Below are 6,381 nucleotides of genomic sequence, written 5' to 3' on the forward strand. Positions count from 1 at the left end.
ATTACCCTAGACAAAGCTCTGTCAAAGGGATAACCTTGGTGAGATTGATGGATTTGGAAGATTTTAGGAGTGGCAAACTTTTGGCAAAAGTGACAACAATTTTGAAGGCTTGGATGTGAGGTTTTGATTGCTGGCTAGATGGTTTGATTCTAAATGAGATGGATGAGCTAATAATGCTTAAGGGGATAACCTAAGATGGCTGGCTTTTCTACAAAGATGACTCTAAAGTGAAGCTAATCCAAGAAGATGTGGAGAAACAAGGGTGTCTAATCATAGAAATCATGCCTAGTTGGTAAGGCATAAGCAGGATTAACTCCTGGATGTTGGCTAAATTTGATGGTGCGCTCTAACCAGGCCTCTTGAAGTGCTTCGTCGGTAGCTTTGTCCTCTGCTTTGTGGAGTTTGGCAATTCGTGGGCTTGGTGTTATTTCTTTTCTCTTGGCTGAAAGTTCTTGGTATGCTAGAGATGGTTTGAGTTTAACTTTGTGAAACTTCTGTTTGGGTTTGGGTTGCTCTGACATCAATTTTTGAATCTGCTTGGCTTTGAGAGATCTTGGTTGTTTTGCTTCAACTCGTTCAACTTTTGGAATAGGCATTGACTACGCTAAGTATGCCCTAAGCTAGGATTGACCAAGTTTGGAAAACATTCATTCAACAAATAAAAGATCAAGCAATAGATAGAAACAACCAGATAGAAGTTTTTGATTCTCAGAAAGTGATACTTGTGCCAAGGAGTGTGTATGTTCTACAAATGTTTCAATCAGTCATCTCAAACACATTAACATCCTAGATGGTTGTCTACAAGGTTGACAGTAGGTTTAGCTAAGGAGTCCTCGATATACCCAAGGTACGTGAGGCCCAAATCCGTAGGTGAGACCAAAAAGATGTCACACAGCCGAGAGGAGCGGTAACCCACTTCTCCTCTTTCACTTCTCAAGGGTATAAAGTTCCTTGAGGCTTAGCCCGAGTGACAAAATCTTGATCCCAAGAGAGGTGTCTTTCGATTCACCTCCCAATTCTTATACTCCGCCAGAACGCTAGAGTTGAGGTTGTCCAAGGGGTGATGAAATCCCCAAGCAGGCCTCCTAAAAAGAAATAAGGTTTTGGATCCTAATCTTATGCACCCAATATGGCCTCGAAAGATGACAAGGGGAGAGAAGACTTGGATGACCTTGGGCTAAAAAACACGCTTGTTCTTTTACCAACTGACTCTTATGTGTGCTAATCTAGACTTTGCAAGCACTCATGTTTAAGAGACAATGTTCAATTCCAACTTGAAGCGCCAACAAAAGTAAATTGATCGAAGAATGAAAACAATAAGAAGAGTTAGGGTCAACAAAAGCAAACTCGCACGCCCAGAGGCCCTCCACGTCAAGTATCGATTAATTTTCTTTAAGGCATTCAAGATTGAGTGTGAGTTTGTTTTAAGCCCAAAACAAAAGTGTGTGAGATTCGATTTCAACCGCGCGCCCGGAGGCTCTCCACGTCAGTTGTTGTTCAATTTTAGTGCCCAAACTTGAAGTGTGATCGATTTAATCTAGAGTTTTGATCATTTAAGAATTTTGATAAAGTTAAAGCAAACATTCAAAGACCAAGTGAGTGAGTTAGATTGTGGAACATTTAACACCTTTTTCAAGTAGACCCATCCACATAAATGGCGCTGAGATTGCAACTAATGGTTAATATTTGATGGGTGATTAGAAAAGAGGTGAGTCCAAGGAACTACTCAAATTGATTTTTGCAAATTTGTATTTTAACTTAACAAGGTTTCTTAAATGTCCAAAAATCAAACTTTACCTAGATTGCATGTGGAAAAGAGATTTGTTTTGTTCAATTTTTAGAAGCTCCAAATGAAGTGTTTGATATTGAAATGGTTAATTGATCCTTAGAATTCAAGATTGGATTTGTTGTTTTAATCATGCATTCAAGGAAAATTTGATTTTAGTCCATGGCATTCAAGAGTGATATTAGCAACATGCATTCAAAGAAAAGTGGTTAAACATTCAAGTGTTTTCTTTTGAGAATTCAAGATTGAGATTTTGTGTGTTGTTTTAAGAACTTTGAAGTGATTTGTTTTAACCTTAGATCATTCAAGATTGTTTTGGACTCAAAAGTGAAAATGACTCTTTGGACTTTGGTTTTCATTCAAGATTTTGTGTTCTAGTTTGCATATTTTAAGCCCAAAAATGATATTCCTAGATTGTTTTGATGCATGAAAATCCTAAGAAACATTCAAGATTTTGCAATAAGACATTTGTTTGGAACAAATAACAAAGCTTTTAGGACAATTTTTTGCAACCATGTAGGACTCTTAGTTTTCATGAGATTTTTTAAAAGAACTTTAGTGTGCACTTAGTGTTGATTTTGAACCTTTTGAAATGGAAACTTGAAGTTCTTTTTAAATTCCCAAAAATGAAGTGTTCCTAATTTTGCATGAATGCATCTAAAACTTTGATGTTGCAAGGATGCAAATGATTAGATTGGTTTAGTTTCACTTGTTAAAAGATTTTTTCTTTCTTGCAAATTTTTAATTTTTCAATAGATTTAAGTATGATTTGGGGGTTCATTTTAAGCACTAAAAAGAAGTGTGTATGATTTTGCTTCCTTAAAAAAAAATGGCCAAGATCTCCCACAAGAAGAAGAAGAAGAAGTAGATGGAATAAGAAGAATATAGACAAGAGGAAGAAGAATTTCAAGTTCTTTGTCCACCTATAAGCTTGAAAAATCTGCAAACACTATGAGATAGATTATGAGGTCCTTTGTCTTCTTCATGCTCATGTGGACCTACAAAACCAATTTATACAATCCTACCAATCACAAAAACAAGAAAAATTAGCCAAAATCAGCAAATAACATACAAAACTTGACTAAAAAAGCTAATGAAGATGACCCATGCGGGGTCCCACCGGGCGTGCCAAAATGTATATGAGCAATGTTAGTATGCTAATAGAAACCAAATTTAAATAAAGCTTCTACAAACTAAACAAAATTCATAAACTTCAAGATAGACTAAGATGAGCTCTCAATTGAGAATATGAGCCATTAATGGACTCTCTCAATAAGAAGCTCTCTTGTTGAGTAGCTTTATCTAAATGGATAGGATGTATGCTCAATATGCTTCCAAAGGCTTCAATGGATGATTGTGGATTTTTGGTGTGGATAGATGGCTTTAGTATGGATTTGGCTCTCAAAATAGCATTATAACTTTACTTCATGGATTGTGTTATTTTGCAAAGGGGAAGGATCCAATTTATAGGCAAGAGGCTTGAGGGATTGAGGGCTAAGATGCAAGGATGAGAAAAAGCTTATGGAGGGCTCAGATTGCATGAGAGGAGAGCACATGGATTGTGCTTCCTTATAGCCAATCAAAGAGTGACACATGTCACATGGTGAGAGGATGGAGGAAAGGGGAAGGATGAGTCAACAAAGGAGGCTCAAGGGATAAAATCTTCATAAAGACCCTCATAATGACTTGTAAGAGCAATAAAAGGGCTTGTAAGAGTCATTTATGACCTAGTGGACTTCATAAAGTTTTATGGTTGAGATATTTTGAGGGTGATGAGAGAAATTTCGACTTGGACTTGATTAGGAAGGTTTTAAGCTTGCTTAGGCTTGTGCAAATGATTAGAGGATGGATTAGGATGGTTTAGGATTAGCTTAGGGATAGGCAAGTGGATGACATTTAATGAGGGTGGGTGAAGGAGGAGATATTTGTTAACTTTGGCTTGGGTTAGGAAGTTTTAACTCATGTTTAGGGAATGTGACAAGGTTAGGAGGGGATTAGGATTAGTTTTAAAGACATCTTCTAGAAGAGTCTAGATTTTGGATGAGGATAAAGACTTTCTAGAATAGTCTAGAATTTGGGGATTAGGATTAGTTTTAAAGACATCTTCTAGAAGAGTCTAGATTTTGGATGAGGATAAAGACTTTCTAGAATAGTCTAGAATTTCCTAGGATGAGGATAAATTAGATTTTTAGGAAATAAATAAAGTTTTATTTATTTCAAGGGTTTGGGTTGAGGAGATATTTATTAAAACTTTTTTAATAAACATGAGGATTAATATTTAATTTTAATTAAATATTTTGAGTTGGGGTTAGGGGTAGGAAATGATGAGATTAGCCTTTAATCGAAATTAAAGAAGGATTAGAAGATTTTGGAAGAGGTTATTGGTAATAAGGAAATTGGCCAAGTTTTGGGCAAAAAATAAATTTTTAATTTATTTTAGGATTTTTGGTCAATTTATTAATTAAATAATTAATAAATAAGGAAATAATGTTTAAATAAGATTTAAACATTTTTGGGAGGGATTCCTTAATTAAATATTTTTAATTAAGATAAAGGGATTTAATGGCATAAAAATTAATTAATAAATGATGATGTCATCAGGACTTTTTCAGAAAATAAAAATACTTTATTTTCTAAAGGTTTTTAGGTGTCTACACCTTTGACCTAGTACTCGCTGATATGGGCCTCCAAACATAATTTGGGTCAAAATTTGCTACTATGACAACTTCATCTTTGTTAAAATTCATTAAGGCAGCATCTTGATTACCTTGCTATGGTAAATTACCTTGTTGGTTCACCTCTCCTTGTATAGTCAGTTGTCCCTTGAGGACATCTTGCCTTCTCACCTCTAGCGCATGTGGGCAATCCCACCAAAGTGGCCAACATTACATGTATTGCACCATTCTTCTTTGTGTACATAATTATTTTGAGGCACCACTACCAGTTGCTTAGAAGTACTAGGAGTGAAATAGTTATAGGATTGACCAGCCCTTTGACCATAATTCCTTTGCTATCCTTGATTTTGAGATGGTTGGTTTGAATTTGAAAATTGATTTGATTGCCTATTATTCTGACAAGGAACTTGAGGAAGTCTATTGTATTGACCTTATTGCCTCTTCAAGTTCGTTATCTCATTCTCATAATTGTGCAATGTCTTCATTATACTATCATTTTTCTCCTTTAGCTCAATGTTTTTCTCTTTTAGCTCCCTAATAGGAGTTGTAAATGCATATTCTTCTACTGCAACCTATACGTTGAACACTGGTAATGCTAGTGCTAGTGGTACAATACCTAACAGTTATATTACAACTAGTAGTATTGGTTGTACCTTTGTAAAATATGGCATTGGTGGCTTTGGAGGTAATTTTCCAACTCGAATCAAGCTATTATCAGCTCTAACAACAATGTCAAATGCACCTGGCAAGGTACAACCACCCATAGACTAGATCATGACTGAAATATCGCTATTAAAAGCTCTCAAATAATACAAAAATGCATGATCCTCAAAAGGTTTGACAGATGGTGGAAACTTGTCCCATGTCCTCTCAAAACAAAAATTGAAGTCTGAAATGTGCTCATTAGGACACCTTCTGATGGTAGTTAACTGCTCAATTAAAGATAAATGATTTGATTTTTCTTCAAATTTATTGATAGAAATTGTTCCCAGCTCATCCCATGTGGCAATCAAATTGATTAGTAAGCTATGAAACCATATTAATTCCTTACTTTTGAATGAGGCTACCAATAATTTTAACACCACATCCTCATGGGCTACTTGATGTAAGCTACAAAGCATGGCTTCATCTCTGATATGTTCTACCACTAATACATGATTTTCACTAGTGAAATATGGTAAAATTTTCAGCCTTGTTGATGGAATATCGTGATGGGTGGAAATTTGTAAAGGACTCCCAACATTAAAAGGTACGAATGGAAAATTTTGAGCCATTTGGTGAAGTGGTAACACTTTCTGCTATAAAAATGATGATAACGGTTGATTTGGCTTGGTTGCCTTTCACTGGTACACCTTTAGACCTTGGATAGCAACTGGAGAACTACTGGTAGATGTTGTAGGAACAAACTGATTTTTGGTGTTTCCTCAACAATGAGAGAGCCGAAATTACCAAATATATCAAAATCCTCTGAAAATGTAGTATCTTTAGCAATCACCTCTGGTTCTTGATCTTCAAATATCAGGTTGTCAAATGATGAAAAATTTGCCCTCCTTACTCCCCTTGTTGATCTGGTTCCTCTTCTACCCAGCTATAGTTCTTGGTAGATAAATCCTTCTTTGTTGGACCTTGTTGGAGTCTTTCTCATCAAATGCTTACTGGATTTGCAAAATCTTCAATCATAGAGTCACCAAGTGTTGGTAAAAATCCTTCAAAAAGGCTATAATACTGCTGCCTGCACCAATAACAACAATATAATTCTATGATTCAGTGAATTGAAAAGCAGTTTGTATCCCACTGAGCATGCCAAAAACTATTGTCAATCAGGATTGTGCCTATAGCGAGATAAGAATGTAGCTATCCTATTGGAACATGGAATCCTCTCTTGAATGGTGGGGTTAAGAATGAGAGAAGAATCTTTGG

This window comes from Cupressus sempervirens, chromosome 9, assembly GCF_028749045.1.
Source record: "Cupressus sempervirens isolate cs-2001-9-10 chromosome 9, ASM2874904v1, whole genome shotgun sequence".
Classification (NCBI taxonomy): Eukaryota; Viridiplantae; Streptophyta; class Pinopsida; order Cupressales; family Cupressaceae; genus Cupressus; species Cupressus sempervirens.